General features: G+C 40.9%; 1 long non-coding RNA gene across 1 annotated transcript in view; it reads right to left on the bottom strand.

Moving 5' to 3' along the window:
* The window catches only part of LOC110967346 (uncharacterized), a 38,942-nt gene extending 13,361 nt beyond the window's left edge, over positions 1-25,581 (bottom strand). Inside the window, exons 1-2 of the long non-coding RNA XR_002596797.2 lie at positions 25,108-25,581; positions 12,821-12,892 (exon numbers count right to left, since the gene is read on the bottom strand). This is a non-coding gene — a long non-coding RNA (uncharacterized LOC110967346). The remainder of the gene's footprint in view (positions 1-12,820; positions 12,893-25,107) is intronic.
* Positions 25,582-26,266: the final 685 nt, after the last annotated feature.

Here is a 26,266-nt window from a genome sequence, read left to right as displayed (position 1 = left end):
TTCACCGTAGGGACAGTGTTCTTTTCTTCGTATGCTTGGTTTTTCAGTCTATGAACACAGAGTTGATGTGCCTTACCAAAAAGCTCCAGTTTGGTCTCATCTGTCCAAAGGACATTCTCCCAGAAGCTTTGTGGCTTGTCAACATGCATTTTTGCAAATTCCAGTCTGGCTTTTTTATGAGTTTTTTTCAGCAGTGGTGTCCTCCTTGGTCGTCTCCCATGAAGTCCACTTTGGCTCAAACAACGACGAATGGTGCGATCTGACACTGATGTACCTTGGCCTTGGAGTTCACCTTTAATTTCTTTGGAGGTTGCTCTGGGCTCTTTGGATACAATTCCAACGATCCGTCTCTTCAATTTGTCATCAATTTTCCTCTTGCGGCCACGTCCAGGGAGGTTGGCTACTGTCCCGTGGGTCTTGAACTTCTGAATAATATGAGCCACTGTTGTCACAGGAACTTCAAGCTGTTTAGAGATGGTCTTATAGCCTTTACCTTTAAGATGTTTGTCTATCATTTTTTTTCGGATGTCCTGGGACAATTCTCTCCTTCGCTTTCTGTTGTCCATGTTCAGTGTGGTACACACCTTTTCACCAAACAGCAGGGTGACTACTTGTCTCCCTTTAAATAGGCAGACTGACTGATTATGAGTTTGGAAACACCTGTGATGTCAATTAAATGACACACCTGAGTTAATCATGTCACTCTGGTCAAATAGTTTTCAATCTTTTATAGAGGTACCATCATTTTTGTCCAGGCCTGTTTCATTAGTTTGTTTTTTTAAATAATTATGTTAATCAACAATTCAAAAGTAATGGCTGTTTTTGATTATTTAATTTTCAATAAATTTTTATTTATTGTTACTTTTGTGAGTTTCAAGTGATTTCAGTGAGAATTGTGGGTTTTTCCTTCTTTAACTGAGGGGTACCAACAATTTTGTCCACGTGTGTATAAAGAAGCTATTTTCAGTTTCAGTGTGCAGCACTTTTACTGAATCATTGTTTTCTAAATTGCATGTATCTTGTGCTAGTGCTAGCAGTATTTTACTACTGTATTGTGGAAGGCATCATTCTGCTCTGAATCTTATCAGAAAAACCAACAGTGTTTGAAAGAATAGATTCTTTACTTTGTTATAGGAGTGAGTGAATATTACTTTATTTTTTCTCATGTCTGTAGGGGTGCCTACCTTTTGAATCACTATGTGCTGCATTCTGTTTTCACTAATGATCAAAATACTTTCAAGATGTTAATCTCTTCAGATAAAAAAAATTAAAAAGGGATGTTAAGAAGTTAAAGGCCAATTTAAATGAGAGAATATCAACTATAACAGCTGAGGTGTGTGCCATTGGTTCGTGCTATAAACGTGACTTTGAGCCAAATGTACTTGACCTTTCAGCATCAGACTGTGTGTTTTAGTTCCCTGGTAGCTCAACAGGCTGACTGGGCGACCCGTAAACAGGGACCATGGGTTTGAATCCAGCCCCTGGCCCTTTGCTGCAGGTCTACCCCCATTCTTCTACCTGCTTTCCTGTCTCTACTATCTTGCCAATGAAGCCGAAACTCAAAAAAATAATAAAGAATACGTTTTTTAAAAAGCGTATTTATAGAAGGTTCCCTGCTCTGTTCGCTGAATGTGTAAAAGGAAAAGGAGGCAGAGGAGTTGTGATTGTGCTCACTGTGCTGCAGCTTGGCCACAGCTTCCCTCCGTGCGGCCAAAGAGCCACACCCAGTTAACACTGCTCTCCCCCGGGTCCGTGCCTCCCTGCCTCCCCCCTCCGTCTCCCCCGGCTCCCGTTAGAGGCGTCCATCCTTCACCCCGCTTTCAGACAGCTGTGCTTACTCTGCACTACACAGAGAGAGGCTGGGGAAGAAAGAGACGGGGAGAGAAATAGACTCTGCCTGCTGCTGGATAAAAGCAAGCTTTTTGTTTCCTAATGGAGCCTTGCCCATTTTATTTAGATCAGTCATTCAGACAGCGCCTGACATTGGCATCATTGATTTAACATCATTCATTTTATAAGGAGCAGGAGGGAAATGAGGAGATGAAGGTGGCTGACACTTCAGAGGAATGAGGAGAGCGACGGGGGATTCTGCATTCAGTCACTCATTAAGTCACATTCTCTTTAAATATATATGTATATAAATTAAATGTATGCTCTGTATAATCACATTCTTTTGATTTGAGTTACCCCCATTTTTAAGTTCTTTTCATGGCTTGAGCAGATGTTTTCCTATTTTTTTTTTTTTTTTGGTGTGTTTGTGAATCAGTTCCATCACACAGATTATTATGCTAATCTGAACAAAAGCTTGAATTCTCGGACTAAAACTGAAGCCATTTCTCAGCTACCGTATAAAAACTAAAAACCCACAAAAGGGATTTTAAAAACAAGCTCTTTTAGCCTAGTGGCTGGCTGACTGACGGACTGACAGTGAGAAATATGGGCTGCAGTTTGTGAGGAGACAGACAGAGAGGCTGAGCGATCGGCAGACGGCCAGATTGAGTCCAGTATTTTCAGCCCCAGAATAAACTCCAGTCTTATCACAGGAGGAGCAGCTGGCTGCCGAGCAGGACAGGTGACAGAGATGATGCTGACAGCAGCCCAGCCTGCCAATCTAACGTCTCTCCGGATTCCCAGGGCAAAGGGGGGAAAGTGGAGGCGAGCTCCACTGATAGACGTCTGAAAGGAACTGTACAGTTAAAGTTGTGGTCATCTTAAAGTCGCAGCTATATGAGCGGAAAATTCAGCTGATTTGGTGATTGATGGAGCTGCATTTACAGCTTGTGTAACCCGGGGAATGCAAAATTTGACTCCTTGACAAGCACGATCTAATAGGATCTAGGAATTTGGAGCAATCCCCATGTTGAATGACTGATACAGCATGCTGAAAATGTAGTGACAGAGGCTGATCTCAGACAAAACTCCCTCAAACTTTCCCCAAAATAAATGTTGATGAGCTGAGCTGACACAAGACGCTTTTATCGGCTGAACGGGGAACGTTTCTCTGTGCTCATCTTAAATCTTGGTTTACCATGTGGATGTACAAGCAGGATTTTGTCACAATTAGTTCTTAGCTTTTAATGGTCCAGAACCGCACTTAGGAACATGTGATATGGGAGCATGCAATCCATTTACATTACAAGTCACTTTAAGAGGGTGACTAAACTCTTTTTTTAGAAACAATTATTATTCAGAGCAACATATTTTTAGATAACTGTGCCTAGAGGATCCATAAAAAAGCAAACCAGGGCATCATACCCAAAAGCATATTGTTTTCATTCATTTCAGTCTTTTATACTTGTGTTCTTTCATAGGTGAGTTTGATGTAAAAGGAATGTTAAATTACAAAATAAAAAAAACTATCACTCACAGATTAATCCAACACCACTGTTACAACAGTGTCTGTCATCATCCTTTCTTACTAAAATGCCTATATATATATATGTATATATCTATAGGGGGACAGTACTACCAGCAGCCGGGCTGCCGCGTTCCTGTTCCCGCTGGGGTGGGAGAGATCCAGTTACGAACTTAAAATGTGTGTGCATGCCATAGTGGAAGTGCTACGACAGAGCAGCTGTAATTCAAGTTCATAACTCTGGAACGGTGATGATAGGTAGGGAGCTGAAATTTATACACACGTGGACAAAATTGTTGGTACCCCTCAGTTAAAGAAGGAAAAACCCACAATTCTCACTGAAATCACTTGAAACTCACAAAAGTAACAATAAATAAAAATTTATTGAAAATTAAATAATCAAAATCAGCCATCACTTTTGAATTGTTGATTAACATAATTATTTAAAAAAACAAACTAATGAAATAGGGCTGGACAAAAATGATGGTACCCATAACTTAATATTTTGCTGCACAACCTTTTGAGGCAATCACTGCAATTAAACGATTTCTGTATTTGTCAATGAGCGTTCTGCAGCTGTCAACAGGTATTTTGGCCCACTCCTCATGAGCAAACAGCTCCAGTTGTCTCAGGTTTGATGGGTGTCTTCTCCAAATGGCATGTTTCAGCTCCTTCCACATATGTTCAATGGGATTCAGATCTGGGCTCATAGAAGGCCACTTTAGAATAGTCCAACGCTTTTCTCTCAGCCATTCTTGGGTGTTTTTGGCTGTGTGTTTTGGATCGTTGTCCTGTTGGAAGACCCATGACCTGCGACTGAGACCAAGCTTCCTGACACTAGGCAGCACATTTCTCTCCAGAATGCCTTGATAGTCTTCAGATTTCATCGTACCTTGCACACTTTCAAGACACCCTGTGCCAGATGCAGCAAAGCAGCCCCAAAACATTACTGAGCCTCCTCCATGTTTCACCGTAGGGACAGTGTTCTTTTCTTCGTATGCTTGGTTTTTCAGTCTATGAACACAGAGTTGATGTGCCTTACCAAAAAGCTCCAGTTTGGTCTCATCTGTCCAAAGGACATTCTCCCAGAAGCTTTGTGGCTTGTCAACATGCATTTTTGCAAATTCCAGTCTGGCTTTTTTATGAGTTTTTTTCAGCAGTGGTGTCCTCCTTGGTCGTCTCCCATGAAGTCCACTTTGGCTCAAACAACGACGAATGGTGCGATCTGACACTGATGTACCTTGGCCTTGGAGTTCACCTTTAATTTCTTTGGAGGTTGCTCTGGGCTCTTTGGATACAATTCCAACGATCCGTCTCTTCAATTTGTCATCAATTTTCCTCTTGCGGCCACGTCCAGGGAGGTTGGCTACTGTCCCGTGGGTCTTGAACTTCTGAATAATATGAGCCACTGTTGTCACAGGAACTTCAAGCTGTTTAGAGATGGTCTTATAGCCTTTACCTTTAAGATGTTTGTCTATCATTTTTTTTCGGATGTCCTGGGACAATTCTCTCCTTCGCTTTCTGTTGTCCATGTTCAGTGTGGTACACACCTTTTCACCAAACAGCAGGGTGACTACTTGTCTCCCTTTAAATAGGCAGACTGACTGATTATGAGTTTGGAAACACCTGTGATGTCAATTAAATGACACACCTGAGTTAATCATGTCACTCTGGTCAAATAGTTTTCAATCTTTTATAGAGGTACCATCATTTTTGTCCAGGCCTGTTTCATTAGTTTGTTTTTTTAAATAATTATGTTAATCAACAATTCAAAAGTAATGGCTGTTTTTGATTATTTAATTTTCAATAAATTTTATTTATTGTTACTTTTGTGAGTTTCAAGTGATTTCAGTGAGAATTGTGGGTTTTTCCTTCTTTAACTGAGGGGTACCAACAATTTTGTCCACGTGTGTATATATATATATATATATATATATATATATATATATATATATATATGTGACAGTTTAATGTCATCCTGAGCACTAGGAAATTTTAGTACAGGGTGTCCCTAAAGTCTGGACCCATAGGAAATTAATTGCAATTATTTTATCTCCACAGACTAAATATAGCTTTGTCAAAAGAAGAAAGAGTTGAACTGGTACTAGTGGATGTGAAGGATGAACATATGGAAAGACAGCAGATGAATTTAATGCTGGTCATCCAGGGAGGATTCCACTTGGCTTTTCCAAGGTGGTGAAGGTGGTTACAAGGTTTACAGAAACAGGCAGTGTCACGGACAAACCTCGTTCTGGATGACCAAATCTATCAGACCAAACTAAAGAACTGCTCATGGCTAAAATTCATGCTAGCCCCCAAAAATCACTTCCCTAAGCTTAACCCTATCTTTCCTTATGTCCATTCTTCAAGTCCACTGAGAAGAACCAACTCTTGCATCTTTTGACGAAGCCACATTTAATCTGTGGAGGCAAAAAAAGATAGTTAAGATTTCCTATGCGTCCAGACTTTAGGGATATCCTGCAGAATTTATTTATTTATACCAGTTTACTTACATTTTATCAGTTAAACCGTGATTAGCTGAGAAACTAATCTGCACATTAATTGATAATGAAATGAATTAGTGTTCACAGCTCCAGCTGAGTGACAACACATCCTGTGTGCATGCAGCATCACATGAAACACATCCTTTGAAAGTTTCACTGAGAACAACTGCTGCTGAGTCTCCAGACTGAATGTCTGTAAAGCAGCATGGGAACGATCCACATTTGCTTCCCAAAGTGAAGATGACAGTATCTCCAGGTCCATCAGGACAGTGGCAGAGCAGCAGGAAGAATAATTAATGCCAATAAATAGGAAACTGAGTCTTTCTGTACTGTCTGTACTGGTAGACAGTCCAAACTTAACCAGTCCTTAACAGACTGCATCTGAATGCAAAAAAAAAAGGATATTTAAAAATATGTTTCTCTTTTTCTCTCTCCCGGTAGATTTTGTCTTGGAGAACTGTATAAATGTTGACTTTCTTCTTTAAGAATGCAACTTTTAGTGCTTAATTAGTTCATAAAATCTTGTAGGGTGTGCCAGCCCTGAAGCAGGGTCCCCACGGCAGACCAACAACAGTCTGCTCATTAGAAGAAGCCACTGGTCTGTGTCTGTCGCTCTGCATGGGCTGCTATCAAAGTCTCTGTGGTTTAGAGCAAGCTACAGGAACAGACATGCTTAAACCACATGTACCACAAAACTCTGCTCTAAAGGGTGAGATTTGATATTTCCACACAAAAAGACCAAAACTAACAGTGACTTGATCCTTCTAACAAATATTGTGTGTGTATCAGAGCCTGATCTATGTTTTTCCTCCCTGCCACAGAGCGTCACCATTCTCCACAAACTATTAAAAACACATCAGCTGACATGTCCTGGAGTTTATTTGGACTCAGTTCCCTCATCCATCAGAACACTGCACTGCTGCCAGAATTACTTTGTGACAAAATGTGTACTAATCCGCAACAGAAAATAGACCCCTAGAAATGTAGTGTTTCCATATTTTTTAGTAACATTTTCTAAAAACTACATTGACCAGCTGTGTTAGGAAATTTCTGATATATTTGAGAAAATCTTTAAAGAGATTCATGTGTTCATTCTTTTGTGTGAGTTATGTTTTTGGTTAGGGTTGGCTAAATCAGATAGAGGGCTGCCTCTTCTTAGGTCGTGCAGAATGCAACTGTGGACCAAAAATATAGACATAAAAAAGGGAATCTTTCAAACTGTATGCTTCGATGAAACAGAATTTAAAACAAGAAAAACGAACTAACAAAAATTGTACAGCACTGTAGGATGTGATAAGAAGTGGATATGGAATATGAGGAGGTGAAAAAAAGATGTGTTTGAACACTGTAAACGATAAAATACAGAGCAGTATGGATCGTAAAGTCTTGAAATCTGCAAGCGAGCATAACACTGTAGTTCATTAAATATGGTTACATGTAGTGTTCTAAAATGTTCTATGTAGAGATGGATGTAATATAACTAAGTACACTCACATACATCACCAGTCAAATGTTTGGACACACCTTCTCATTTAAAGCTTTTTATTTAGTTGCAATATTTTAATACAGTATAAATTAATACTGAAGATGAACACTTTTTTAAAGAACATAGCTCCATATGTATACTTTTATAATTTTGATGTCTTCTGTATTAATCTACAATGTGGAAAATAATGGAATAAAAGCCATCGAATCAGAAGGTGTGTCCGGACTTTCTATTGGTAAGTTCTCAAGTGTTGCACTTGAGAACAATTTTGAGGTTTTTGTACTTTGCAAATATCTGTCTTATGCTAGATTTACTCTTCTCAGTTATATATATTTTAGGGGTCATTATATTTAGTTTTCATCTACATTACATTCTGCACAACCACTGTATTTACTAGTTAATGTGTAGATAAGGTTTCACGCACAGGGCATGCTGTGAGGTTATGAAATATGTGTATTTATTAGATAATCTGTCTCACACAACACAGTAAAATTCCAGTATTCCTTTGAAAACAACAGACTACAGCTATTTCGTGAAATTATTTAAGCTTTTTAATATATGAAACTTTGCATAAGGAAGCTGTTTTTTGTTAAGATGCATGAGTTTTTCTTGAGTCGGAGCTGGTGGGTAAGCCAGCAAGTATGGAGACGGTAGCACGTAGCTGGCTCAGGTCTTTCTACTACATGTATTACTCCTTTCCTCTTACACCATCTTTGTGTAGCACTGTGTCAGTTTTAAACCGTGCTGCATTTGGTTAAATGAAATCAATCCTTAAGCATCATTTTGTAATTTTTCCTTATTGTGATTCTCTGTGCTGTTTTTCTTTCCCTTTTCAGGTTCAGCATGGCAGTTCCTCAAAGCCCCAGCGCAACAACATTACTGCCACCTGTGCCTGCAAGTGAATGGCACAATGTAACGAAGTGGCGTGTCATGTAATAGCAAGGCGAGGCCGTGGAGCCGCTGATAATTTCATGATGGGGGAGCTATTGTATTGCAGCTGCAGGGAGGAGGGTGGGGGGAAGAGAGAGTGACTCTAGACTGGATGTTTGGCAGGCTTGGCACCTCGCAGCAGCTCTGAACCAGCTGGCATCCACGGATAGACAGAAGGGAAGACGGAGAGAGACAGGAAGGAAGACGGGGAGGGATGCAAGTAGCATGACGGCTATGAGACAGATGAAGAGGTGGAGAAAGAATGAGACAAGGTTAGGATGGAGGAAGAGGAAGGAAAGAAGGAAAGACAGTTACTCAGTGTGTATAAAAGTGCACGAAATCAGCCTTTCCAGGGCTGCACCATCATCCCTGCCTCTCCCTCCCATCTCTTGCTGTGTGCAGCAGCTTCAAATTGAGTTGTCATCTGCAGAGCCAGTGGTGCAGAATTACCAGCTCCTACTAAATTGTTGCTTTTCCTAATTAGCTCCAATGTGAACTCGGAGGCTCGGCGTCCTGAAATGTGTGTCACTTTTTATAATCCGTCCCGCAGAGTAATTTAAATCGGAGGTAGCTACCTTTAGGCTGCACCGTGGCTGGAGTCATTTCCAGGCCACATTAAATGATAAGATCTGTAATAAGACTGAAATATAGCTTCGCTGATTGAGCCAGGTGAAGGAGAGAGCTCTTGTTATATTAATCCTAATGTGAAAATGATGGAAGAAAAATGAAGTCAGATAGCGAATAAATGATTAATCACACAAGTAGCGGGATGTGTGAGCGGCGCAGCCCAAATTATATTGATGCATTTATACAATTATGTAATTTGCTAAATACCTCAAAGAGTGTGAATGCAAATTGAATACAGTGACTCATGGCTACTAAGCAGGTGCACACGAGCAGAGGCAGGATTATCAGATTGAATCCAACCCAGAACTCCAAACTAATTAAAACATTCTCAGACACAAGAGCTTTATCTTCCAGTCTTTATGAGCAAGTTTGTTGTATATTTAGAGGAGATTTTGTCAATAAAGTAGGAACTTTGAGGCATAAGAGTGAAGGCGCGGGATTGTTTGCAGGGAAAAAAGAGGTTGCTATGGCGGCCCTCGAGAGCTGCGCAGTGTGGCCAACAGTTTGCTTTATCCCTCTAGTTAACTGAGTAGAATGTCTGCCAAGTTCCCGAGGGAGAGTGTGTGTGTGTGTGTGTGTGTGTGTGTGTGTGTGTGTGTGTGTGTGTGTGTGTGTGTGTGTGTGTGTGTGTGTGTGTGTGTGTGTGTGTGTGTGTGTGTGTATGTTATTGAAAGAAAAAAGAGAGAGAGGAAGGAGAGCGGTTCCACTGGGGCAGGATTTGCTGAATGGACAGACTGACAGCCAGAGACTTCCTGTGTGCGGCCCGTCTTAACGCACACACGACCACACCAGAGGACAGACGCCTGACATGCTCAGGCTTTTGCACCTCAGCTGGCTGACAAATTCAATTTTCATACTATATAGGCAAAGTCTCAGCGAGAGGCCACGATGCTATGTAGGTCACAACTTGGCGGAGAAGTCAGGACATGTTCAGGATTTCTATGCTTGCATCTTGTACATGCTGCTGTTGTACAGAAAAATAATTCTATACATTTAAGACATTTTATACAACTAGCAGCAGCAAGAAAAACATATTGCTGACTGGATTCTAACAGTAAAATGAGGAAATGTTAATATAGTTGACAAGTCAGTAAAATGTTGGCTAACCATGTATTAACTTTTGTGGTTAATTCAAAGCACTGGCAGTACTTAATCTAGATTATAAGGCATACGTGTTGCTCATGTTTAACCAAAGTGCTTCTCTATATTGTGGCCACCCTGGTTTTGTGCTTTGAATGCCTTGTTTCTTTCCCAACCACCTCCTGCTGACTGTGATGCAGTGAACGAATGTGTTTTTCATTCTTTCAAAAAAGAAAAACACAAAAAACATTGGTTCTAAATCTAATTTATCCTGTGATTTTGTTTGTTAGTACATAGTAAATGGGAAGCAATTTAGTAAATAAACGTAATTTTGTAGGACATAGAGGTGGGTGAGCAGAATCAACACAAGTCAATGAGAAAATCTTTATTGTTGAAAATGTGAAGGAATCTTCATTTTTCGCTTTTGCAAATTCTTTGTATACTCGCTGGTGATATGTCCTGTGTAGCTGCTATGGTTGGTAAATACCTGACAGGAAACTATGGTGTGTTATATGTAGCTGAGAACCTCATCTCAAATACTGTGGTTGAGACCACTTCAACTAGAATGACTTTAGGGGATCCTGAGGGGTCCGTGAAGACACATATTCATCCGTTGAGCAGTCTAAGGCGTTACACATGTGCACAGCTGTTACTTGTTGATTAGTTATTTGTACCACTATCTTGCAGCGTAGACTAAGGTGGGTGCTGAGTTACTAACTAACCGGCCCCATCTTGTGGTGGGACCCTGTGAGATATCCTGTGTTAAAATCTTTTTTGTATTGTCCTCATGTGGAACATGTTCCCAGATAAAGCTGTTTTTAATCATTTTACTACAATCTAAGACGTCCTGACTTTGATTTCTGCACAGAAGCTGTGGTTGTTATAGGTCACATATTTGTTGGGGACTGAAAGCACGTTTTTGCCCAGGGGACCCTAAAAGGAAAGTCTGAATGTGCTCTGGACCCGTCTAAGAGGTCAGAAAGGATCTGAGAGAATTAGGAAAAAATGCCATATTATTTACACAAAACATTTAAAGTTTTTTAGTCTGTTCTTTCCGATTTTTACTGAATACATTTCCCTCTTCACCTTTGAATCCTCAGTTACTAGAGTCATCAGTCATTGCATTACTTACACATGTTGCACTGCTCTTTTAAGGACTTTAATTTCCCTGTTTGCTGTACATTTTTAGTTAACATTTGACACTTTATGGTACATTTTTTAAAATTTTGTACATTATTATATTCATAGCATACTTTACACAAAATAAAGATGCTTTCTAAAACTCCTTATTTCAAATTTTGGGGATTTTGTGTTTTTATTTATTTGTATAAATGTAACACTTGATCTGAATAAATTCACTGTGAGAAAGTTCAAAACAGTCTTTTTTTTCTTCATGTTCATGAAAAGTGACTGACTTCTAAACTGATGGAGATCCAAATAATGTAGCAGCAAGAAATATTCAGCAGTAACTAAAGCTGATGTAGTGAAGTAGTTAAACCAGAGCAAGGACACGTTAGAAAAGCAGATGCGTTTGTTAAAGGAGTGAATTCATGGAAGAGACTGAACGAGTATGAAGATGAATGTTAAAGAAAGTATAAAAGAAGAAGCACAAAAATAAAATAATGAAAAAATATTGTCCATCATGGTACTTTGGGTCTTTTTTTATTTGATGACAGAGTTCAGTCAGTTTAAAAAAAACATTTATATATCTATTCAAATCGAATATAAAGCATTCATTCAGTCTCTTTTAGGAGGATTTACGGCAGCTTCTTTCCTGTGACGGCAACATGAAGCTTTATGATGAAAATGATACAGAATTGTATCCATTCATCTATTAACTTGTTATCTGTAACTTGTAATGCGTTTTAAAACCCTACAAGAAGAGAGAACTTACCAACAGCATCTTTTACTTTCTGATCATGCTTCCAAAATGGCATACCCTGTTTAGGAATAATTACCAAATACATACTTCCACTTTACAGGACAAGCAGCAAAGAACTAAATGAGTTTTTCATTTCAGCTTGACTGCAGTCAGGACAGTTTTTCTTTTGATCGGACATTGACCACATCCCACACACCTCTCTGAGTGTCCCTGAGGTGGCTTGTTAGTGCTGCTTATTGACAATAAAAGGACAATTTCAAATGTCAGCGTAACCCTTAAATAACTTCTATGCAGCATTTCAGCTGAGTCATATGAGTTTCCAGGGCGATCAGTCGCTCCCACCTCATGCTGTCGGCCACAGGGCTCTGATAATCAGCAGCAGAACCAGCGATGACTAAACAACATGGCAGAGATGTTAAAAATGATCTTGTCCTATTTGGCAACTACAAGTACTAGCATTAGTTGACGAAAACCGGATGTATTTGAACTACAAAAAACAAAAATATTTAGGATGTCTTCAGCTATTGATATAGTAAATCCACTGAAGTCTGGCTTATATATTTAAAATGTATTTGACTCAATTTGTAGCGTTAAGATTTTTGCACCAGTCTATAAAAATCAATCTGTTCACAGTGAACTCTTGTGCTGTTTTAAGTTTTCATTACTCTCCTCTTGCCTCTGTGAAAGATTCATTCCTACTTTGCAAAAGGAATAAAAAGGCACAGTTAAATACTGAAATGATACAACAGATCAATTGTTTTTTCCTTTACAGAGGTTGGTTAAAATGTGCCCTGATTCCAGTAAAGTTTGAAGGGAAGAAACACAAACACAAACAAGTTTCAATCTGATCCAATCAGTGTAATCAAAGTCAAATAAAGCTGACCTTTATCTTCACACTATTGCAGTAAACAGGCAGTAGAAAGGCAGTAAACTGTTTAATTTGCAGTAATTCCTACCTGTCAGCTGATTCCAGGGCTGCAGGTAGTGTAGAAAACCCTCTGCTCTCCAAATAAAGGCTGACGGCCGCCCTGCGGGAAGAAAGCAAATGTCAAAGTAATTAATTTGTTTTCCTTTAAGAGTAATAATAAAAGGCCAGTGGTGTGTGTTACACAGGACGGACTGTGACTCCTCACACACACACACACACACACACACACACACACACACACACACACATGTTTGTACTTCTATCTTAGTGAGGACATCCATAGGCGTAATGCATTTCCTAGAGCCTTACCCTAACCTTAACCATCACAACTGATTGCCTAACCCTAATCCTTACCCTAACCTTAACCAAACCTCAATTCATACCTGTTCTCTAAAAACAAGTCTTCACCCTCAAACATGGCTGTTTCAAAGTGAGGACCGGCCAAAATGTCCTCACTTTGTAAAAATGTCCTCACTTTGATAGTTAAATGCAGAAAATGGTACTCACCATGTAGCAAGTACAAGAACACACACACACACACACACACACACACACACACACACACACACACACACACACACACACACACACACACACACACACACACACACACACACACACACACACACACAGTGCATGGTTTTTAATTCAGTGTAATAAATCACTTAAAAGGTGGCAGCGACTGCACATAGGCATCGGATGCATGTGTTTTGCGTGTGTGTGTGTGTGCGCTTATGGCTGCATATACATTAATTTCTGATGTGTGTGTTTGTGCGTATGTGTGTGTGTGTCGTCCCTGCAGCCTGCCTGTGCAGCCTCCCTATTGACTGCGTCTCTCTCTCTCAGTGATGAGGTCCGTTCTGCGTTGATAATAAGCTCATTAATCATGCAGCCATACGGCCTGCAGCTCCCCAGCTATGATTATCAACATTGATTGGCTCGGGGAGAAAGCAGTCGCTGCCTCTGGACCAATGGAGGCAGAGGTTGTTGGGGTATAACAGCCAAGCAGACAACTATCGATTTAAGCATGAGAGGAGACTAAATGGAATCCAAATGTTTTTCCCAGAGTTGAGACAGCTATCAGCGGTGTGGGGTGGCAGGAGGAGGTAAGTCCCCACAGGATGGACTCCGATTTGGGTTCCTTTAGAAGATTATAAAATAAAGGTACACATTCACTTCAATATTTTCTTTTGAATAATTAGTTGTGTTATCTGTGTTTTATGTTGTGTTCCCATGTTGGGTGGTCGAGTTTTGCGTTCAGTCTATGCAATAGAAATGAATGATGAAAAGTTTTCACAGGGGGTTAAGTGATTATTCTGCTCTATTGGAATATATACAATATATTTGGAAATCAGCTGCAGTTATTCAACAATCAATCCATAATTACAGAAATTAAAAATGAGTCTTAACCAGTCAGCATTAACAATATGAACACAATGTTCATTTAAGTCAAAGGCAGCCGGTCAAATGCAAACAATCTGAACATAATTCAAATTATGCTTGAAATATAGATAATATAGAGAATATACAAATAAGTGAATAATCACAATTCAAAACATTCTGACACTGTCATCATATAAAAATTGAATTTATTGAAAGCTTCTGTGCAAAGAAGAAACCGTGGGCTGTGTGGTTTTAAAATAAAAGTTCAAGAATCTGTTTCCATCATTGTTCATTAAATTGATGTACATTTATTTATTTATTTATCTATTTATTAGCCTTAGTTTCTATGTATTGTGTCATAGGCAACTTTGGAGTGTTGGGGTCTGTTCTGTGATTATAATCATTAGGGTATGTACCTTTCCATGTGAAGTGCTACGAGATGACATATGTTGTGAACTGGAACTACATAAATAAAATTCCACCGAACTGAATTGTTTTAGTTTGACCCAACAGCTCCAAGGAATACGCCCCGTTTGCACATTTTCAGTTTAACAGCCAGCACTAGTGACACATACTGTTGCTCTCAGTCATACAAAGATCATCTGACTGACTCACACACAAACTGGATCCTGTGTTTATTGAAACCAAAAGAAGAAAAAACCCAGGGAACAGTTTACACAGCTTACAGAGGCCTCACAGCTTGTTAGCAGTACCTGTCAGGTTTATGTACAACGTAATACGTCAAAAGGATTCCATAACATTAAAATATATTAAAGGTCAGCTCACCCCTTCTGCGAGCTGAATCTTTATTATCATGTGAGTGAAAGTCTCTGCATTCCATCTGTAAGTTACACATAATGATGGCAAACATACAGCACTTGGAGCTGCATTGTGCTCACATGTATCTTTGTTGGCATCATGCTGAATGCTGTACTTTGTGTTACAACAGCCCCTCACCTCCTGCACAAGAAAGGAGGATATAGAATTAGGGCAGCCTAAAAAAGAGATTGGAATAAAAAGATGAGCACAGAGGCTCCAGGGTTTGGTCAAAATTACCTCAGCCTGCTCCTCAAATGAAAGTAAATGTATCCTCACAGTTCTACTAGAAGCATCAGGCGGACACACAGACACACACGAGGCTTTGAATAGAACACTGAATTAGCTTTCCACTGCATCGTTTTGAAGAGGCACGAACATTTGAGTATTGATTAACAAACTAGTTGCCACTCGATGCTGGGAATCATACACATTCTTGTATGAAGAATAGCTCAAAAGATTGATTTCTGTCTCTTTCTTTTTGGAGGTGATTCGAACAGCGTGAGAATCCACGGATCTCGACAGAAATCATTCAAGTCTTTAGAAAAGTGACAAACAAGGACCTTTATGTCGTGTGAAGCCCCTGAGTGGCTTTTCAAAGCTCACTGATTTCAAGTTTCTGCTGGGATCAAGAGGCTTTTCAGACAGCCGTTTATTCCGATGTTCTCGATGGAAGCTGCACCTGGTTCACCTCGCCTCACCCCCCAGCCTCCCACCGACACACACAGCTCCTCCAAACGGGGCCAAAAACAGCAGAGAGTGACAGAATTAAAGAGACAGAGAACAAATCGAGGACTCGCTAAGACCACACACATAAATCTTCTCTCTTTCTCACAAGCCTGAGCGCACACACACACTCACATCCTCCGATAAAACCCAATAGCAAACTCTGTCACTCAATTAATGTCTCGTTTTATCTGGTTTTAACATACCTGCCATCCTCAGCTGGAATTAAAGCCTCACCTCTTTCTCCTTCTCCCCTGCACACACACTTTTTTCTCTCTCTAAGTAGCTACACACAGTGTGTGGGATTAGGCGCTGTGGTAATAACTTCCATATTGAAAAATGCAAGACTGGGCTTCCTCATGTTCACAAAGACTTTAGTTCTTACAAACAGAATTGCCTTACACTTCGCATATGGCTCCAGACTGAACCCATGTCTGTCCTTTATAGTTTTATTTCCAGTTCTATCATGGTAAAACTGCAGTCTGCTGTTCATATTTGTAGGGCTTTTTTTTCATTGGATTTGATGATTCCAAGCGAGGCTAATGCCACGAACTGTCTTGTACACTGTTTTCCACAGTGTTTTGCAGTTCAAATGGTGGATTGGAAAGTGCTGACATTCCGGTGGCAGATATTGCTCTCTTGCCCGCCAGCACCCTAAATCCCCTGTTGCGAGGAGTGTGGTGTGAAATCCATTTACCACAGATTCCTGCAGAAAGCTTGTCATCTCATTGAAAAGATCCCCCTGAAATATGGAAGAAGCCTTTACTGTAGATTTTTTTTTAAAGCAGGATGCTCTTCTTCTGCCACATTTCACTCCCTCTTTGTCTATCAGTCTGTTTCTTTGTTTCTTGTTCAATTTCCTGCTGAAGAAAGCAATGCCTCTTGGTAGTAAACAAAGATGGCAGCACTAGCTCTGTCACAGTGGGGTGAATCTTTCATAAAAGACATCAGGAGACTGTATACAGTCTGAGTCCCTGAGGCATGGGAACGCTAACAGGCATAAGTGAGGGCATATGATTTATTTTATTTCAGTACAAGGAGCTGCTGTTGCACTCATGCCCTGGCAATGCACCCAGCATTTAACCTATGACTGATCTGAAACAAAAAAACACTCACTAGTGCATTAATCATATTTGTCCCAGGTTTGAATCCCGCTGTGGCTGTGAATGTTCCCTCTTTGTTCAGGCCGAAAAATTGCGCCATATGAAATCAAAAGGCTGCTTTTACTGAGAATCTATATGCATCAAGCATTCCCGTTTTACCGCCCACAACAGACGCTTCGGCTCTGGTTTCCAAATACAAAACTGGAACGGAAAAAAATTGATCTCTGGGAAATGTACATTCAGTCTAATGACTCATGTCGTGTCTCTAGAAGAACTCCAGCTGCAGTGGAGTCATCTTGCCTCAGGTTAAGGACAGTCTCAAAGCGAGCTGATGTGCTCTCTAGAGTCAATACCACCTCTTTTGTCTGAGGAGAAACAAAGGTCTCATACAGCTGCTCTTGAAAGCGATGTTATCATTAGTGTGTTTAATAACATCAGTGCAGAAGAGGACAGAAATTCTGTCTTTAATCAGGAACACAGATGAAAATGCAATTTAAACAAAAGCACTGTTTGATCATAGTCGTGTTCTCCAGCATCAGCATGAAGTCAGGTTTGAACCAATCACAAGTGGTCCTGATGTGAGAGAGAGAATGTGCGTGCGTGTGTGTGGTGCGTGTAGGTGTGTGTGTGTGTGTGTGTGTGTGTGTGTGTGTGTGTGTGTGTGGTGCCTTTGCTCTCCAGTGCTATTTCAGGTCTGGATGCCTTTGTGTGCAGCTATATGTCAAACAAAGGGCCGCTATGCCTGCCTGCCTGCTGTCCATACGCCCGGGCTGGGGGAGGGAGGACAGAGATGTGCTCTGTGTGTGTGTGTGTGTGTGTGTGTGTGTGTGTGTGTGTGTGTGTGTGTGTGTGTGTGTGTGTGTGTGTGTGTGTGTGTGTGTGTGTGTGTGTGTGGTGTGTGAGAATGTGTGTGTCTTTTGGTTTGGAGTGGAGGGGGTGTGCTGTCTGCAGGGAGCAACCAGGCGTGTGAAAATACTCCACACTGACTCTCTCTTTCCTCCTCCTCCTGACGCCTTTGTGCCGTTCCTTTCATTCCGCCGTCCTTTCCCTTCATTTTCATACGTTTGCTTCATCTCCACAACATTTTACCTTTCACCCTCTGATCTTTCCAATTTCTCTGACACCTCCCCTCTTTCCCTACTCTCTCTTCTTCTCTGTCCTCAGATGTCATCCAGCTAATATAAGCCTGCAACAAATTATAATGGAAAGTTTACCGTCCATTACAGCTCCTTTGGTGAGAGACAATCTTTGATATGGAAATGCTGCCACCACAGTGTCGGATGCATACATATGCGCTACATTTGGTGGTGCATGTGTGTGCTATTCCCTGTGCGTGAGAAAGAGACAAGCGTGGGAAGACAATGAAAAATGGAAGGTGTATCCTCAGGGAACCCTGTCGTAAACCGTTTCGACAAATTGGGACTGAGGGTATGTTATCTCAGAGGGTTTGTCACAGCCCACAGCCAATATACACACACATCAAACTGACACACGACAAATGGTAGGTGTGGATGATGGAGTTACTACGAGCCAATAATCTCTTTAACGTATTCAATCCTGCTTAGGCATACTAAGTATCTAAGTGCTCAAAGTAGAGAAAGGTTAGCGGGCGCTAACAGTAAGGCAGGCAGTAATGAACAAAGAAAAATGAGTGTACAGTTAACATCCATCAGTTTGATAGTTGGGACTCAAATATGTCCGAGCACCGAGAGATAAAGAAATTCAATTTTTAAAAAAAAAAATTCCAAAACATCCAAGTCATGATCAAATGTAATCAAATGACTGAAGGAATCTACAGAGACAAAGAAAAAGACTTACCTTCCAGTTCCACAGCCACATGTGAGAGTCCATCGCTTCTCAGACACACACACACACACACACTTAAACACACAGTCATCACACATGTGCTCCCACGCGCTCACACACACCGTGTGCAAGGAGGGAGAGACGAGAACCCATCATTGTTCTCATAACCCCTCCCACACGGATGCGTAGCTCTGTCTGGATGGAAACATGTAGGAGTAGCACTCACACACTCACACAGACGCACACTTTCTCACAGTGTCTGGCTAAAAAACATGCAGCATCAACAGTCTACCTTGTTGCAGCCTTTCTATACTCCAGGAATTCCAATACACACACATATGCAAGCACACATTCACATGCACTCGCTCGCAGACTCACACATGCACATTTACACACACACACATCCACACACACACACACGCACGCACGCACGCACGCACGCACGCACACACACACACACTCATCCTCCATTCCTATATACTTACAGCACACAAAGACTCCACTCAAACCGTGCAATCATGTGATGTGTGTGATGCGCAATGCATGCATGTGAGAGCATGTGGTGTCTCTCCGCTGCCTGTTCCTCATCAGATACTTTGTCTACAGCGTGTGCTTTTTTTTGTGCTATGCTGTGGAACACTAATGTGTCATTTTCTCCATCTCCATGCCTGTGTGTATATTAACACAGAAGTGACCGTATGTATGCTTTTCACCCAAGGGGTTAGGTGTGAGGATAAACAAACATGCACTTTAACAAACCCTCATTTTGCACGGCCATCGGGGGGAAACAGCTCTCACGTCTGTTCTATTAGTCCCGAGGGGCAGTATGGCTACATGTACTTACCCCCTCTGCATTATTGATGGCTGGTAATGGTGCCATTACAACAGGATAGGAAGCTGGTGGATGTTTTAACACAGGGCTGATGAGGATGTGTGAGGAGTCCACATGGGCCAAGCAGGGTAAGCTATCCCTGATAAAAAAAAGCAGGATGGAGAGGCAGAGGGAGGTGTTTTGACAGGGAATGAGGGATGCTAAAGCAATGATGGTACAAGCTGTACACTACCAGGCTACTTTCCAAGCCATTATACAAGATAGGAAGCTAATAAATGTTTTACTATATGGCAATTTGGTATGACAAGCTGGTGCTAGTGCTTGCTTGAGCCATGCCGGTCTAAACCAGGCCAATCTGGGTTATTTCCTGCTGACTGTGGATGTTTGAGTCCAGCCGACTCGCCAACATTTTCTAACTGTGCAGACTTGGTGTAAATCTGAAAGTGGAATGGACGGATATGAATCTCAAAAAAGAGCAGACAGCTACCTTTTAGTAAAGAATGTCTGAGTGACAAAAAGCCGAGCTGGCTTCTCATTCAGTTCTGCATAACTGCTGCGTTTTTACAGCACCGCTATGAAAAAAGAAAAGGTTGTGAGGGCAGACTGTACCGAAGCAACATTTCTGATCTGTCCTACTAATAAAAAAAACACACACACACACACGCACACACACGCACACACACGCACACACACGCACACACACACACACACACACACACGTATAACAGACGCAAGTTAGTGGTGTGTGTATATTTATATATATACAGTATATACATATGTAGACGCATACACACACTCGTACACAATATAGAATATTTGTATTGTTTAAAAATGCATTGAAAGCACTCTCATAGTATATCAAACTCGTTTTTCAGCTTGCTACATTTCATTTTGTTGGTTATACAACTAAATTAATTAATGCTCCACCCAGTCTGAATTCATGGTTTCCCTAACAGTTTTGTTAAATGAGTTTTCAGATGATGTGTAATTAAACTAAATAAAAGGGTCCAGATGAAGTCATATTTGTAATTATTAACCCCTCTATGAAAGTGAAATTTAAACAATTTTACAACATGTCTCAGCGTTCACTGAAGCAATTTGTTCAACAAAAGTCAGAGTACAGATGTGTTAAACACTCATTAAAAATCTAATTAAATTTGTTGCTAACTGTCTTTGTTATCGACTCTGTGATGGAGAACAAAGGATTTCAATGTCCTTTTAGTGACACACACGTGTGCATGAACACACACACATACTCCAGTGAACATGGCCTGATGTGTGTTTTACAGTTCTGGTGAATGGAAACATTTGTCATTCGTATAATAAATATATAATTTGCTGTTGGTAATATTTTGACAGCTTCACTGTAGTTTCATGTGTAGATATTAAATGCAGCTGAGATGATACGGACTAGTAAAGTATTAAAATACTACTGAAGAAGCCTTTTGCCGTTACTTTGGTTTGGTCTCCTCTGGTTTCTTCCAAATTCAGCTCCTGATGAATTGATTTTTCTTCCTGTACTTACTTTTGAAATTCCTATTTATGAATTTAACATATACATTTTTTATACCTAAATATTAAATAAAATACCAAATGTCATAAACACTTGGTATTTTACTTTGTCATTATGGGCCAAACAAACAAAAAAGAAATGATAAAAAAATTATGCTTCTGTTATTGTCTGGTAAAATACTGTATATTTATATTTGATAGAGTTTCTATGTAGAAGGAAAACTGTTGCTGATGGGTCCCTGTGCTCTCCCCAACACAACACAAAAAGTGAATTCAGTCCTCCAGGGTTTGTATGGGTGGTTTTCACTGGCATTTCCAACAGTTCATACAAATATCATTTCATATAGTACAACTGATGTACAGTGTAGTTATTTTTCCCCCCGTAGAGATTTCTGGTGTTTTTTTCTTTAAAAAACATGACACCACAATAAATTTGTGACACTTTTTTTTGTATCGCGATGTAACTGACAATGTCCGGCTGATACTGAGATGCATTAAGAATAGTTTGAATCAATGGCCTTTTTTCTTTAAGACCACATGAAGTTCAAAACTCAGTAAAAATGCAGTAAGTGGCCCATGAGTTCCATATATTTCTTTAGTTTTCAACATGCAATTCTTTATTACTCCTTAATAATGTGGTTTCACCTGCAGAGAGCAGTACAGAAGCATTTATCTACTGGGTGGGAGTTCATGTGAACACAATGACACCTGATTTGAACTAATAACTTGCCACAATTAATAGAGGTTTTGGGTTTTAGGCTATGTTCCATCAAAAACAATATAAATGTAATATCTCCCCTACTTTGACAATGAATGAGTAATAACTGCACTAAAAACCATCTGAGTTTTTAAAAACATATTGAAACACAACCTATTACTGTTCTAATATTGTTCAAGCATCAGGTTCTACAAATGTTGGCATTCTTTCTTAGCATTACAGTATTTCAGCGTCAAGACAGAATGAAAAGAAAATGTACTGACATATTTGTGTCATTTTTCTACAGTAAAGAGAGGCATGGTTTAAGACATTGGTCTCTATAGTACAATATGCAGTGCAGAAAAATGTAAGAGGCAGTTACACCATTCACTCCAAACACACCACACAAAGTCCACTGAAAATGCATTTAATGAAACAAAAAAAAGTGACATGAACAAAAATCTAAGGAGAGGCAGCTGAAAATGCTGATAAAACTGTATGTACATAATGAAATACATCTGCATGGCACAAAGGCGTTTTCTCAGCGAATGCCACACCCAAGGGCCTCACTAAAAACAATATATGGATACTACAGTGCTCTCCTTCAGGTGCTATCTCAGTAACACACACACACACACCCATCCACAGGGTCAGCGCCCAGTGCTTCTGTATGAAACACAAGAAGCGTCTCCATATGTAATGATACTGCTGTATTCTCTGCAGAGAGAAACCACAGCCCAGCTAACGCGACTGGCGCCTCACAGCCTCTTGGAGAAAGAAGAAGGATGACCAAGCATTCAGCAAGACAACCAGATTAGATTACTGCTGATCAAATCCAACAAAACTAATTGAATTGAGAATGTCTCTTTTTTCCCCCTCGTCTTTATTGTAAACACTTTTTGTTTTAGATTTTTAAATTCACATGCAGTATTTCAACCAACTGACAGCACAGGTTTGCCTCCAAACAACTCTGGATGACAAAGCGGCAGCATAATGTGAATTAATGAGAGCTATTCTAATGTTTTACCCTGCGAGTTTGTATGTGTTGATAATGACTCACAGACAGGGGGGTAGTTGCATTACACAGTTGCATACAGTAACTGCTTTGTGCGTTTAGATATTCAAATTATCGCTTGCTTGCTGGCATGTGAGCGCGTAGAGGCTCCAGGGCATAAAAGCTGGCCAAATATACAAACTCATAAGCTATCAGTATCAACGCTTTGGGCAATTATTAGCACATAAAAGAAGCTGTTAGATGAAGGAGGGGGGAAATATACTGATGTCTCTAAGATAACGACTGCATGGAAAAATAACACGAATCGAGAGAAAATACAATTGTACGTGCATACATGTGTGTGAGTTCAGAAATTTCAGCGTGGACAGAGGAGAGCTGAGAATGGAGAACGGATGGGGGAGGGCTGGTGGCATATGTACAGTACCTGCTCTCTCCTGGCCTACTAATGAGCTAGCCAGCCATGTGTACTCTTCTCCTATTTGAGGCATTCAATGCAAATATGGAGATTTTGATCACAAGAGACGATGAAAATCACTCAAACGTCTTAAAGGTACTGCTGTGTTTTAGTTTCCCCGCTGCAACTCAGCACTGAGACACTCAGTTTGATTGAAACTATCAAAAAAGATCAAATCTTTGTGACATAATGTAGAATGTGTACCTCTTTTTCAGCTCAGATTCTTAAGTAGCCATTTTTAATGTTTTTTCTTCGGAAAAGATTACAAAAAGGCTTTCTGTTTCAGCCTAAATGCAGCTAAAGTTAATTCAACAAGAGCAGTGCAGAATTTGCCTAATTTACTTTAGTTGTGCACTAATGAATGAAATACACAAAGCAGAGCTGTGTTAATACTTTGCCGCTAACCAGCGTTAACACAGACAGAGAGCTTGTTGTTAGAGCACAAAGCTTGGACACAAAATGTCGCTGACCCCGCCTTGTTCCTGCCAGTAAACTTTACATCACTATGGCTTTGTCTGAGGATGATGATTTTAAAAAAATATTTTCAGCATCACAAACAGACTTCCAAACATGATTTCACAGATGGAGGGAAAAAAAAGCTGATGCAGGTAGACAGAAAGCACAATGGTCTCTCCAGACCAGGTGAGCTCCATCCATAGGGTCCCCACCCACTCAACTCCATCGCTACAACATCCACAATCTCCATGACAACCACTTACCATAACGACCCCCCTTCACCATGACGACCTCTGCCACCCAGCTGTCCTCCTGAGGCCTGTAACGGAGCTAATATGGCTGCTGCAGAGCAACCCAGGAGACTGAGAGCACCACCCTCTTCTCTTCTTTCCTGTAATTCCTCCACCCCAAGGGGGGTTAAAGCAACTGAATCTGACGAAGTGCTTCTCATTCAGACAATAAAACCCACTCTATCATCTGGTTCCACTGGGTTAAGTGACCCTTCGCCTCCAGGCACAGGAATCAATTGGATCTACAGTGCTGCTAACCAGCGACCTAAGAACTGACTGTTGAGCCTCTCTCTCTTGTAGCCTGGAGAAAATTTAACCCAAGACGCTTCTTCCCTTGAAAATTCCTTGAGTGGCTCCTCTAACCCAGTTTAGGGCCCAATTGCTTGCATATTTTGAAACTGAGGTGGATGTGTATAGAAATGAGAGGGCGATTGTGTGCTAGAGGAATGTATGTGAACTTAAGTGGAGCAAAAGTACAACCCTAACACACATGGACATACACACACAGCTTCTTAAAGCATCTCTTTGTGTCTGCGGGTTGCATAATGATTCCATGACAGCCTTTCAGACAACATATGAAATTGATTCCACACAGCCAAAGCTCCCCTCTCCCTCTCCACGCCATTATCTCCTGATGACTCCTCTGTTGATCAGCCTTATCTCTCATATTCTTTTTTTTTTTTTTTTAGTAATACCCCCTCATCCTCCAATGTGACAAAAAGAAATAAAAGTACAGACAACATTTGGAGGTGATATGAAAGTGTAGAGAACATTGTCACTGTCAATTTTTTGGGGCAGAAGTCCAGCTGTGGACTCAATACCTCTCCAGTGTTCCTTTTTTAAACACAGCATAGAGCGTTCGACCTGCAGGTTTGGCAAGATTACAACGGCTCTACTCACCTCTGGAAAACCAATGAATCTGAATTAAATAATTGTCATTACAACAAATATGTCATTTTAATTTTTTCTCCAAGGATTGTGTTATAATGTCCACTATGTGTGAAATTTAGCATTTAGGCCTTAAAGAAAGAAGATCAGAAGACATACATAAAGACGCTGTGTAAATGTGTGTAAATGCATGAATGAATGTGTGTGTGTGTGTGTGTGTGTGTGTGTGTGTGTGTGTGTGTGTGTGTGTGTGTGTGTGTGTGTGTGTGTGTGTGTGTGTGTGTGTGGCGGAGAATGCTGGATGCATGCATCTGTAGCAGAGTAGTGTGTGACTTACCCCCGGCTGTCCCTGAGGGCTGAACATGCTCTGACAGCGCTGATGCTTCTCAGCATCCCTCTCCTTCGAAAGCTTTCATCTACAGTATGTTCGCTATCACTCAAAACTCCCTCCTCTCCTTCCTAATCAGACTCTCTATCTCTTTCTTTTTACCGCTTTTGTCTTCCCATCCTACACCTCCATCCTGTCTGCCCCTTTCTCTCTACATCCCTCCTCTTTCACTTCCTCCTTCTCCCCCTTCTCTTCTCACTCTTTTACTTTCCTTGCTTTGCATTCTCCACTCTTTATTCACTTTCTACCTCTTTCTTTCTTCTCTACTCATCTCTCTCTCTCTCTCTCTCTCTTTCTCTCTCTTTTTCTCTCCCTCCCTGTCTCATCCTTTTTTTCTTCCTCCCCCCTCTCTCTGTCGACCCTCACCAGCACTCCAGGAGCTTGGTATCGCTTGTCTCTCGGTTGGCACAGAGAACAGGCAGACACATGGGAGGGCTGTTTTGTAATCCAGCAGGTCATACCACCCTGGCACAGGAAAGGGGGGCTGATGGGATGCTGAGAGGGAGGGGAGGGGAAGGGAGGACCAAACAGGCCTATACTACTACCTTCCAACCTATACCTTTCCTGCATCCCTCCGTCTGCGAAGCTGATGGTCTCTCCCTTTTTCCCACCGACGACGGGAGGTCTCGCCTCACTACATCCTCTCTGCGTGTCGAGGTTTTAGGGAAGAGGTAGGGAAGGAGAGCAGGAAAGGAAATGAGGAAGGAGAGAAGGAAGCGGCTAAATGGGAGTGGGAGGAAGTGTGGGAAGAAAAAGAGGGATAGAAAGGAGAGAGATGGGAATGAAAGGGACGACGGATAAAGAATGAACATGTGGGGGGAGGGATGCCTCGAAGAGCTGTAGACCGAAGCAGTGGAGACACTCAACTTGGGAGATATGTTTCAAGTACGGAAATCGATTGTATGATAAAAATGGAACAAAGGACCCCGTCATGATGTGTGATGCTGTATTCTTTGGGTGCACATTTGGTGCTAGTGATTGTATATAAAAGTGTGTTAAAAATGGACTGATGAGCAGAGGCAGAGTGAGCGAGTGAGAAACAGAGAAAGACAGAGGTTAGGTCTCAGGGCGACTGAGCGGCTGTCTGCCTCACTGCGAGCTGTCATCT

This window comes from Acanthochromis polyacanthus, chromosome 12 (assembly GCF_021347895.1).
Source record: "Acanthochromis polyacanthus isolate Apoly-LR-REF ecotype Palm Island chromosome 12, KAUST_Apoly_ChrSc, whole genome shotgun sequence".
NCBI classification, from domain to species: domain Eukaryota; kingdom Metazoa; phylum Chordata; class Actinopteri; family Pomacentridae; genus Acanthochromis; species Acanthochromis polyacanthus.
The sequence above is the reverse complement of the archived record's forward strand: the minus strand, read 5'-3'. Positions and strand labels throughout refer to the sequence as shown.